Consider the following 12,982-nt stretch of genomic DNA (forward strand, 5'->3'; position numbering starts at 1 on the left):
GGATTTATGCACCTGGACACCAAGATCTCTCTGTTCATCTACACTACCAAGAATCTTCCCATTAGCCCAGTACTCTGCATTCCTGTTACTCCTTCCAAAGTGAATCACATCGCACTTTTGCGCATTAAACTCCATTTGCCATCTCAGCCCAGCTCTGCAGCCTATCTATGTCCCTCTGTACCCTACAACATCCTTCGGCACTATCCACAACTCCACCAACCTTAGTGTCATCAACAAATTTATTAACCCACCCTTCTACACCCTCTTCGAGGTCATTTATAAAAATGACAAACAGCAGTGGCCCCAAAACAGATCCTTGCGGTACACCACTAGTAACTAAACTCCAGGATGAACATTTGCCATCAACCACCACCCTCTGTCTTCTTTCAGCTAGCCAATTTCTGATCCAAAGCTCTAAATCACCTTCAACCCCATACTTGCGTATTTTCTGCAATAGCCTACCGTGGGGAACCTTATCAAACGCCTTACTGAAATCCATATACACCACATCCACTGCTTTACCCTCATCCACCTGTTTGGTCACCTTCTCGAAAAACTCAATAAGGTTTGTGAGGCACGACCTACCCTTCACAAAACCGTGCTGACTATCGCTAATGAACTTATTCTTTTCAAGATGATTATAAATCCTGTCTCTTATAACCTTTTCCAACATTTTACCCACAACCGAAATAAGGCTCACAGGTCTATAATTACCAGGGCTGTCTCTACTCCCCTTCTTGAACAAGGGGACAACATTTGCTATCCTCCAGTCTTCCGGCACTATTCCTGTTGACAATGACGACATAAAGATCAAGGACAAAGACTCTACAATCTCCTCCCTAACTTCCCAGAGAATCCTAGGATAAATCCCATCTGGCCCAGGGGACTTATCTATTTTCACACTTTCCAAAATTGCTAACACCTCCTCCTTGTGAACCTCAATCCCATCTAGCCTAGTAGCCTGAATCTCAGTATTCTCCTCGACAACATTTTCTTTCTCTACTGTAAATACTGACGCAAAATATTCATTTAACGCTTCCCCTATCTCCCCTGATTCCACACACAACTTTCCACTACCTCCTTGATTGGCCCTAATCTAACTCTAGTCATTCTTTTATTCCTGATATACCGATAGAAAGCCTTAGGGTTTTCCCTGAACCTATCCGCCAATGACTTCTCGTGTCCTCTCCTTGCTCTTCTTAGCTCTCCCTTTAGATCCTTCCTGGCTAGCTTGTAACTCTCAAGCGCCCTAACTGAGCCTTCACGTCTCATCCTAACATAAGCCGCCTTCTTCCTCTTGACAAGCGCTTCAACTTCTTTAGTAAACCACGGCTCCCTCGCTCGACAACTTCCTCCCTGCCTCACAGGTACATACTTATCAAGGACACGCAGTAGCTGCTCTTTGAATAAGCTCCACATTTCGATTGTTCCCATCCCCTGCAGTTTCCTTCCCCATCCTACGCTTCCTAAATCTTGCCTAATCGCATCATAATTTCCTTTCCCCCAGCTATAATTCTTGCCCTGCGGTATATACCTGTCCCTGCCCATCACTAAGGTAAACCTAACCGAATTGTGATCACTATCACCAAAGTGCTCACCTGCATCTAAATCTAACACCTGGCCGGGTTCATTACGCAGTACCAAATCCAATGTGGCATCGCCCCTGGTTGGCCTGTCTACATACTGTGTCAGAAAACCCTCCTGCACACACTGGACAAAAACTGACCCATCTAAAGTACGCGAACTATAGTATTTCCAGTCGATATTTGGAAAGTTAAAGTCCCCCATAACAACTACCCTGTTACTCTTGCCCCTGTCGAGAATCATCTTCGCTATCCTTTCCTCTACATCTCTGGAACTATTTGGAGGTCTATAAAAGACTCCTAGCGGGGTGACCTCACCTCTCCTGTTTCTAACCTCGGCCCATACTACCTCAGTAGACGAGTCCTCAAACGTCCTTTTTGTCGCTGTAATACTCTCCTTGATTAACAATGCCACACCCACCCCCCCCCCCCCCTCTTTTACCATCTTCTCTGTTCTTACTGAAACATCTAAATCCCAGAACCTGCAACATCCATTCCTGCCCCTGCTCTACCCATGTCTCCGAAATGGCCACTACATCGAGATCCCAGGTACCAACCCATGCTGCAAGTTCACCCACCTTATTCCGGATGCTCCTGGCGTTGAAGTAGACACACTGTAAACCAGGTTCTTGCTTGCCAGTGCCCTCTTGCGTCCTTGTAACCTTATCCCTGACCTCACTACTCTCAACATCCTGTACACTGGAACTACAATTTAGGTTCCCATCCCCCTGCTGAATTAGCTTAAACCCCCCGAAGAGCACTAGCAAATCTCCCCCCCCCAGGATATTGGTACCCCTCTGGTTCAGGTGAAGACCATCCTGTTTGTAGAGGTCCCACCTACCCCAGAAAGAGCCCCAGTTATCCAGGAAACCAAAACCCTCCCTCCTACACCATCCCTGCAGCCACGTGTTCAACTCCTCTCTCTCCCTATTCCTCGCTTCGCTATCACGTGGTACGGGCAACAACCCAGAGATAACAACTCTGTTTGTTCTTGCTCTAAGTTTCCACCCTAGCTCCCTGAATTTCTGTCTTAAATCCCCATCTCTCTTCCTACCTATGTCGTTGGTGCCTATGTGGACCACGACTTGGGGCTGCACCCCCTCCCCCTTAAGGATCCCAAAAACACGATCCGATACATCACGAACCCTGGCACCTGGGAGGCAACATACCAACCGTGAGTCTCTCTCGTTCCCACAGAACCTCCTATCTGTTCCCCTAACTATGGAGTCCCCAATGACGAATGCTCTGCTCCTCTTCCCCTTTCCCTTCTGAGCAACAGGGACAGACTCTGTGCCAGATACCTGTACCCCATTGCTTACCCCTGGTAAGTCGTCCCCCGCAACAGTATCCAAAACAGTTTACCTGTTGTTGAGGGAAACGGCCACAGGGGATCCCTGCACTGCCTGCTGGTTCCCTCTCCTTCCCCTGACGGTAACCCATCTACCTACTTCTTTTACCTGAGGTGTGACTACATCCCCATAACTCCTTTCAATAACCCCATCCGCCTCCCGAATGATCCGAAGTTCATCCAGCTCCAGTTCCCTAACGCGGTTCTCGAGTAGCTGGAGTTGGGTGCACTTCCCGCAGATGCAGTCAGCAGGGACACTCTTGGCGACCCTTACCTCCCACATTCTGCAGGAGGAACATACAACTGCCTTAACCTCCATTCCCTCTATTCTAAATTCCCAACAAATCTACTGAAAAACCAAAAAAAAAAATTGTCAGAACTTGTTAGGTTAGCAATCCAACGGACAGAACTTCTTAAATAAAAAGCTTACCTTAGCAACACAACAGAGTCCTTTTTTTTTGGTTAGAGGAGGAGGGTAGGTGGGAGACCCTACACGCGTGCTGTCTCGGGTACAGCCACCACCCAAATATATAGTTTTTACTTACCCTGCAGTCCCCTGGTCCTCCGAAAACAAAAGGGAATTAACTTCTAAACTTCCACTGAAATTGACTTCCCAGCTGTTAGCTCGCTCTCGCACCTCCGCTACAGTCAAGCTGCAGTCACCAAAACCCTAAGGTAGGTGCAGGCCTCGAGCTCTGCTCTTTAATTCCACAGATACCACTCTGTATCTGTCTCCTCCCAGGTCCTCCGACAAATGCCGCTGCTCTGGTCTAATCTAGGTGTAGGCCTTGAGCCTCGCTTTTTATTTCCACAGGTCCCACCCCGGGTCTGCCACCGACAGCTGCTGCTCCAGTCTAAGGTAGGCATAGGCCTCGAGCCCCACTCTTTATTTCGATAGGTCCAACTCAAGATCCGCCTCCAGCCAGGTCCATTGCAGACTGCCGCTGCTCTGCTCGAAGGTAGCAAAGGGCCTCAAGCCCCACTCTTTATTTGTCCAGGTCCTACTCTGGGATCCGCCTCCTCCCATGTCCACCGCTGACTGCTGCTGCTCTGGTCTAAGGGTTCCTGTGTAACCCTGCCCCTCAGTGCTAGTTCCTGTGTCTACATGCTCATAGTGTGCGTTCCTGTGTATACATGCACCGCAGTTTGAGTTCCTGTGTATCCCCTTCCCGCACTTCTAATTCCTGGGTATACCTTCCCTGCAATGCGAGTTCCTGTGTATACCTGCCCCACCGTGTGAGTTCCTGTGTATCCCCGCCCCACAGTGCTAGTTGCTCTGTATACCTGCCTGTGTATCCCTGCCCTGCAGTGCTAGATCCTGTGTATAATTGTCCCACAGTGCTAGTTCCCCTGTATACCTGCCCCGCAGGGCTAGTTCCTGTGTATATCTGCCCCGCAGCCCGAGTTCGTGGGTATCTCTGCCGGGCAGTGCTAGTTCCTGTGTATACCTGCCCAGCAGAGCTAGTCCCTGTGTATCCTCGCCCCGCAGTGCTAGTTCCTGTGTATACCTGTCCCACAGTGCTAGTTCTCCTATATACCTGCCCCGCAGGGCTCGTTCCTGTGTCTCTCTGCTCTGCCGTGCCAGTTCCTGGGTACCACTGGCCCACAGTGCTAGTTCCTGGGCATTTCCTGCCCACAGATCTGGTTCCTGTGTATACCTGCCCTACAGTTCAATTCCTGTGTATATCTGCCCCATTGCCCTAGTTCCTGGGTATCTCTGCCCCACAATGCTAGTTCCTGTGTATACCTGCCCCACCATGCTAGTTCTTGGGTATACCTGCCCCGCAGTGCTAGTTCTTGGGTATATCTGCCCTGCAGTACTAGTTCCTGTGCATATTTGTCCCGCAGTGCTAGTTCATAGGTACATCAGCCCCGAAGAACTAGCTCCTGGGTATATCTGCCCCGCAGTGAATAGGATCCCGGGTATCTCTGCTGCGCAGTGCTAGTTCCTGGGTATACCTGCCCTGCAATGCTATGCCCTGTGTATACCTGCCCTGCAATGCTATGCCCTGTGTATACCTGCCCCGCAGTGCTAGTTCCTGTGTAAACCTGTCCAGCTTCGGTTGTCAGAACTGAAACATGGTGAATTGGTCCATGAATCTCACATCCTGGAATCGTGATTTTGAGAATGTGCGGTTGAGACGATGCGAACCCACTTTCATAACAAAACTCTCCCCATTGACAGGATTAGAATGGCGTTTCCCGGAGGTGGAGGGCGGCCGATTTCCATCCAAATGGATCCTATTGACAGTGATCTGATTCCGAAGACTCAGGGAAGGAAATATGAAGCTCCTTCGGCAGTTTGAAAACTTTGTAATGGATATTTTCCCGTGTGACTTGTGTGGTTTGGAATGGTGAAATGTTTGTTACAGTGAGTGAGTGCAGAGGATTCAGTATTTCACCTTTTTCCTCAGCACTTTCTCTGAGCTGGGACCAAGAGGTTAGATGTTTATGTAGTGTTGCTGATATCAGCTTCACCTGACACGGGAAAGGTCTCTGGTTATTTGAGATACATTTCCTGCTGTGTGTAACAGGATGTGTTTTTTCGTAACTGTGATGAAAACAATTGTCCTTCATCAGAACAGTTTATAAAATGCTTTGTTAAAAAGACTTCCTTGTCCATCGAACTCTAATCACTAGACCATTAAAGAATGATATTTGCAAGCTTTGCGAACGTTGTTTTTGTAATTAAAGGTGCCGGTGGTAATTTGGATATAACTTTGACTTTTTGTGCTGGATGTAAATCTATTTCACAAGTCTGCTGCTTACAGATCCATTTACATGTGTCTATATTCCTCATTTATTTAGTCAGCTGAATCAGTCTTCATTCAGAAAGTACTTTCTACCTATTTACATCTCTCTTACTTTTCATTTATACACAAACACATTGAGAAATAACATACATATATTCAAAACTATCACACTCATACACCGATTGGATTTGAAAGCTAAAGAAAATGCATTGCTTTGAGTTCAGCTCTCAGTGAAAATTCCATAGTCGCTTTCCATCACTTGCTATCAGCAAGACTGGAACAAATTCAGCCAGGGACTCTGAGTTTACAGCAGCAGAGATGAAGTTATTTGATGCAGGTAAAACATCATTATAATGGAGCCCCGTGTTCAGAATTGCCTTTTCTTAATACCCGCTGTACAATAGCCCCATATTGTGCATTCATATAATCAATTTCCATTCGTTCCATTGAAGCCAATAACTTAATATCTTTCGAATGGTGCATTTATTTACTGTTTTTTCTCGCTCACTTCAATTGAAATAAATACTGGTGCAAACTGACTGCATCGGAGCAGAGGTGGTAACCTTTCAGGAATAGTTTTTTGCAGCCGAAGCACACAGTGATAGCCTCAAACTGTACGGCAAAGCATGCTGACGGGGGGAGAAAACTGTCGGAGGCACCTTGCTTGAACGAATAACCTTTCAGGTAACAGCCAAACGCCCTAGCCAATTGCGCCATAGAAGCTGACACGACCAAAGCTTGCAAGACACTCCAAAGTAGCGTGTCAGTAAATTAAAATTTCAGTTGTGCGCTTTGTATAATCCTGGCAGAGATCAGCTTTTCCAGAAAGCTGCTGCAGGATCATTCCTGGGGGTTTTACTGCCATCTGATGGAATAGATCAGAATTTCTCCCCAGCCAATTTTCCTGCCATCGGAGAAATATTGTCTCCGAATTTCCTTTGTAAGGCATCCAGAAGGAGACAACACCAAAATGATTGTGGAAATTAAACAGTTGTATTTCGTACAAAATAAAGCCAATTTAACAGTGGTCAGATGAGCAAACAAAAAAATCTTAAATCGAAGCAAAATACTGCGGATGCTGGAAATCTGAAATAAAAACAAGAAACGCTGGAAATGCTCAGCGAGTCTGTAAATTGATACAACAGGGCGGAGATTTTCAATGGTGTGCGTGTGAGGACAGTGTGTGATACAGAGAGAATCCATGAGGAGGAAGATTGTTAAAGGTGTGTGTGTGAGAGAGGACAGATTGTGATTCAGGGATCCTCACTCAGCCTCTGCACTGAACAACTTCTGCTCAGTAATTTCAACCTCCATTCTATCTCTTCTCTCTCACTCTCCTCTAATCTCACTACCCTCCGCTCCAACCTAAATCTCTCCCCTGACATATAAAATCTCGGCCATATTTCCACCCTATCCCAGACCTCCACCCTCCCCTTTCTCCCTGCCTCTGGACTCACATTCAACCTGTTACATGTCGAACCTTAAAGTAAAAGCAAAATAGTGCAGCTGCTGGAAATCTGAAATAAAAACAAGAAATGCTGAAGATACTCTGCAGCTCTGGCAGCATCTGTGGAGAGAGAAACTGAGTTAATGTTTCAGGTCAGTCACCCATCATCAGAACTGTGTATTTCCATCAGTTCTTGGTTTTTTTTACATCTCTAACCTTTATCCAGTTCTGAAGAAAGGCCACCTACCTGAAGTGTTTCTACAGATTTGCTATCAGACCTGCTGAGGATTTCCAGCATTTTCTGTTTTCATTTCAGATTCCTAGCTTCCGCAGTGCATTGGCTTTTGCGCTCAAATGGTTGAACGATCATCTCTAGGCACCTACCATTAGACCCAGCTCCCCAAGGAAAGAGGCTTCATTCAGGACATGGCAGAAGGTCCATCACCCCTCCCGGATTCAGTCAGATTCAGTTTGGACTCTCCCATACCTGGGGGACAAGCTGCTACCTGGTAGGTGACTCACTCTGGGCTGGGTGGAGTGTGGTTTGAGTGACAGGACTCATGCTATATCAGGACTAGTCAGAGCCCTTGTTCCATCTTTTATTCCTGGAATGGACAGATGCAGTCAGGTTGGTGAAGGTCTCTGGTTTTCAAATCTGTCTCAACAGGTATTTTAAGTATGTTGTGGGTCTGCGTGCGTTTGTGTGTCTCTGAATCGTGTTGTGAGACTGTGTGAGTTTGTGAGTGTGTCTCTGGGACTGTGTGAGTTTCGGTGTATCTGAATCTTACACTTTGAACTGCTTCCCCCACCCCACTCCAATCCCAGTATAATTACCCTCGTCATATGACTTGATGCAATAGTGTAAACTGGGTGGTTGTGAACCAGCCGCTCGGTTCACATCTCTGCCCTGTTCTTACATTAACGCGAGTAAAACTCGGGAGAGATGGAAAGCAGGATCCCGGTTCATTATCACCTGTACAACAACACGGCACTGAGTCCAAATCTCCCCCCAGTGAGAGGCACTGAGACACAGTAACTAGAGATCCAGGGAGAAGGACAGAACTGAGTGAGAGAGAAATAAACAGAGAGGGAGGGAGGAACGAGTGGGAGGAACTGAGAGCGGAAGGCTGAGATACCGAACAATCGACATGCACACGTATGGAGAGGCAGAGAGAGAAAGGATGTCGAGAGATAGAGAGGCAGAGATGTGAAGAGAGACGTGGAGATGCTGAGATATGAACAGCCAGGGAGGTGCAGAGATAAAGTTGCAGGAAGACATGGAGAGGGTGAAATATACAGGTTACATTGGGGGTTCTGGAGCAGCGGTTCTCAACCTTTGTGTTTCCTCCCGTTAATCAAAATATTTCAAAATCCCGAAAACATTTTCTTTAGGGAAAAATGAGTGACGTATATCTTTATTATTATTTCCCTCTGCAAGACTCTCTTGTCCAAGGTTTCCTCTTGCGAAAACACACACTCTCTGCATTGACATGTTGCAACTCATAACAAATTTGCTGTCGAAAGAGAAATAAAACCTTGAAGTAAACCAGGCAAAACGTTAAAATAAAAGTCACTGCGAGATCCCAGAATACTTTTTCTCTCTGTCACTCACTAACATGGGCAATCTCAGCAACACCATTTACACATTCCCCTCCATAAAGAGGGAACAAATTAAAAATATGAGAGGGGCTATTAGATGCTGAGATCTTGCCCATTATCATGTTAATCCAGGTACCATGGCTGCTTTGACCAGAGACATTCCAGGGAGCTGCTTTTTGATGATCTGTGAACATATCCCGACGACAAGGCCATTGTTGAGAACATTTGATGCATCTTGCAGCTAATTAACAGGAGCACAATGACATGACTAGGTGCCAGTCTGTCCTGAACACACACAAGAAATAGGAGCAGACGTAGACCATATGGCCCATTGAGCCTGCTCCACCATTCAATCTTGGCCTTCATTTTCACTTTCCTGCCCGTTCCCCATATGCCTTGATTTCCCCGTGAGACCAGAAATCTTATCCTTGCTGAAAAACTGCCTTAAGTTGTTAATTCCTCATCATTGTCCCAGGATTTATAATGACAAATCAGACCTTCAGGAAAGGGCTGAGAAGTGGGATCTTCCTTACAAAAGCTGAGAGCTGGGCTGTCTCTAAACATTGGAGACCCCGAGAGCCTGTCTCTTTCCTTCTCTGTTTAACCTGTAATTTCAGTTTGATTCTATTCGTCTATTTCTCTCTGTGTCTCACCATTTGTTTATGCCTCGTTGTTGAATCACACTAGTGACCCCCATCCCTCTCCTGTTCAATATCCATGTACGCACTCAGTCCAGGATTGGTGTTTTGTGCATTCAATGTATCAGTGGGAAGAAGCTGTGGATTCCTTCAGCAGCCCTTTTAAAATCACTGGCCCGGGATTTATTTGCGCAAATCAGCCCTTCTGAAATGGTGTGGCTGAGGGGATTTACTCCAGAGGTGGTAATACGGGCAGTGCCGACACACTGGAGATCCCCAGATCCTGTGTCGCTTCATCCCCCTATCCCTCTGTTTTGCTGTCTCTCCCACTGTTTCCCTCACGCTCTACTTTCTCTCTTTGTCTCTTCCGTTTCTCCCATTCAGAGAGCGAATGAAATGCACGACCAGCCACTAAGTAAAATGAGTTAAAATGGCGGCTGCTCCCTGCATTTATACTTCAAATTTCATCGCACTGACTCCAACATAAACATTATTCAGGAATTATAAAAAATCTTGTGAAAACACTCCTGACGTTGTGAAATTAGAAAATCAATTAATTTTTGAAACGCAATAATTGTTGCAAAGCCCAAAACTCTGAAGGCAATTTGTGCACAGCAAGATCCCACAAATACCAATATAATCGCAGTCAAATAAATCTGTTTTCGGTTGGAATTGATTGAAAGTCAAGGCAGAAATATTTTAAAACCAAATAGCGCTGCAAGACCCCAGGATCCCTTTCTCTGCTGTACAGACAATTTCTCAGCAACATCCAAATGCAAGTCACACTTAAAAACCAGGGGCTTAAAGGATTAACACCATCTGTGGAGAGAGAAGCAAAGTTAACGTTTCAGCTCTGACCTTTCATCAGAACTGCTGACAGTTCTGAAATTCACAGAGATGAAACGTTAACTTTGTTTCTCTCTCCACAGATGCTGCCATACCTGCTGAGTATTTGCTGCACTTTGTGTTTTTGTTTCAGTTTTCCAGCATTTGCAGTTTTTGCTTTTAGCTTAAAAGCTTTAAACTGTCAACTGCACCGAGTGTGTATCCCTCTTGTCTGTTTAATCTGTGTCTCTTCTTTCCCTCTCTGTTCCTGTCTCTTCCTAATTCTATACTCCAACATTTCTATCTTAGTTGCATCTCTGCTGCTGTTTCTCATTCTTTCTCGCCCTCTCTCTCCGTCTATATCTCTGCCTCTTTCTGTCTATCTCAGATGCAGACTTAATTGAAATGTGTTGTCAAATATTTCTGTCAAAGTATTTGACAAAATAACATCAGATTGCTGTGGGTGGCATGTTTTTCTTGTCTTAAAGATTTCAAGCAGGGAGACAGTGAAAGAGAAAGCATCTGATCAGTCATTCAACAAGATTGTTACTGATCTACCTGCCACCCACCCTCCAACAGTTTCCCCAGGATCTTTGATTCACCTAGTATCCAAAAATATATCCCTCACTGTCTTCAATATACTCAAGGACTGAGCATCCACAGCCTCCTGTTGTAGAGAATTTCAATCCTGAGTCATAAATGCCTGACGCCTTATTCTGAGACTGTGACTACTGGTGCTGGAACCCCCAACCAGGAGAAACATCTTTCCAGTAGCTACCGTGTCAAATCTCTTAAGAGTATTATATGTTTCAATATTATCACTTCGAATTCTTCTAAACTCGAGTGAATAGAGGCCTAGTCTACTCAGTTTCTCCTCATAGGACAATCATAGAATCAGTCTAGTGAATCTACATTGCACTCAAAGAACAAAGAACAAAGATAATTACAGCACAGGAACAGGCCCTTCGGCCCTCCAAGCCTGCGCCGATCCAGATCCTCTCTCTAAACATGTCGCCTATTTTCTAAGGTTCTGTATCTCTTTTCTTCCTGCCCATTCATGTATCTGTCTAGATACATCTTAAAAGACTCCATCGTGCCCGCATCTACCACCTCCGCTGGCAATGCGTTCCAGGTGCCCACCACCCTCTGCGTAAAGAACTTTCCACGCATATCCCCCCTAAACTTTTCCCCTTTCACTTTGAACTCGTGTCCTCTAGTAATTGAAACCCCCACTCTGGGAAAAAGCCTCTTGCTATCCACCCTGTCGATACCTCTCATGATTTTGTACACCTCAATCAGGTCCGCCCTCAACCTCCGTCTTTCTAATGAAAATAATCCTAATCTGCTCAACCTCTCTTCATAGCTGGCGCCCTCCATACCAGGCAACATCCTGGTGAACCTCCTCTGCACCCTCTCCAAAGCATCCACATCCTTTTGATAATGTGGCGACCAGAACTGTACGCAGTATTCCAAATGTGGCCGAACCAAAGTCCTATACAACTGTAACATGACCTGCCAACTCTTGTACTCAATGCCCCGTCCGATGAAGGAAAGCATGCCGTATGCCTTCTTGACCACTCTATTTACCTGCGTTGCCACCTTCAGGGAACAGTGGACCTGAACACCCAAATCTCTCTGGACATCAATTATCCCCAGGACTTTTCCATTTACTGTATAGTTCACTCTTGAATTGGATCTTCCAAAATGCATCACCTCGCATTTGCCCTGATTGAACTCCATCTGCCATTTCTCTGCCCAACTCTCCAATCTATCTATATTCTGCTGTATTCTCTGACAGTCCCCTTCACTATCTGCTACTCCACCAATCTTAGTGTCGTCTGCAAACTTGCTAATCAGTCCACCTATACTTTCCTCCAAATCATTAATGTATATCACAAACAACAGTGGTCCCAGCACGGATCCCTGTGGAACACCACTGGTCACACGTCTCCATTTTGAGAAACTCCCTTCTACTGCTACTCTCTGTCTCCTGTTGCCCAGCCAGTTCTTTATCCATCTAGCTAGTACACCTTGGACCCCAAGCGCCTTCACTTTCTCCATCAGCCTGCCATGGGGAACCTTATCAAACGCCTTACTGAAGTCCATGTATATGACATCGACAGCCCTTCCCTCATCAATCAACTTTGTCACTTCCTCAAAGAATGCTATTAAGTTGGTAAGACATGACCTTCCCTGCACAAAACCATGTTGCCTATCACTGATGAGCCCATTTTCTTCCAAATGGGAATAGATCCTTCTCAGGCAAAGCTGTTATTAATGTAGGACTCAACTATCGAAGAGTGCCTATGCACTTGGGTTTTTGTATGGGTAGTTTGTTAATTTCATCTCCATTTTATTACAAAAGATCATGATCTCTTCCCGAATTAGTAGTTTGAATGGCGGCGCTTTTACCCAGCATTCCCCGTGAAATTGAATGTGCCTGATTGACGCTGCAGGAGGACATATTGCAGGCGCAGCGCTGGACTGCATCTGGAGCATGAGCAGTATCATGGATGAGAGCTGTGCGAGTGTTCGTGGTTCTTTTGCAGCGGGTGAAAGCCAGTGGGTTGCAGGGGAGGAATGGAGTAGGACAGTGGGCGGGGAGGTTTCAGAAACACCTGGTGTAGTCAGCAATTTCTGAATAAGAACCTCCAGGTCCGGAATTTGCATCTCCAAGGCTTTTGCCCCATCATCTTGGTGGGCAGTGAGCAGCGCACATGCGTGGCCATCTGGCAGATGACACAAAGAGTGGGCGGGGCTTTAGAGTCCAAGTGACCAGGAGAGAAAAT

General features: G+C 46.0%; 1 long non-coding RNA gene across 1 annotated transcript; it reads left to right on the forward strand.

Annotated features, from left to right (window-relative positions):
• The first annotated feature begins 3,462 nt into the window (after positions 1-3,462).
• On the forward strand, positions 3,463-5,595 carry LOC137348506 (uncharacterized). Its single transcript, XR_010969121.1, has 2 exons — positions 3,463-3,606; positions 5,117-5,595. It is a non-coding gene; the product is annotated as an uncharacterized lncRNA (long non-coding RNA).
• Positions 5,596-12,982: the final 7,387 nt, after the last annotated feature.

The sequence above is a fragment of the Heterodontus francisci genome, chromosome 34 (genome assembly GCF_036365525.1).
Source record: "Heterodontus francisci isolate sHetFra1 chromosome 34, sHetFra1.hap1, whole genome shotgun sequence".
In the NCBI taxonomy this organism is placed as follows: Eukaryota; Metazoa; Chordata; class Chondrichthyes; order Heterodontiformes; family Heterodontidae; genus Heterodontus; species Heterodontus francisci.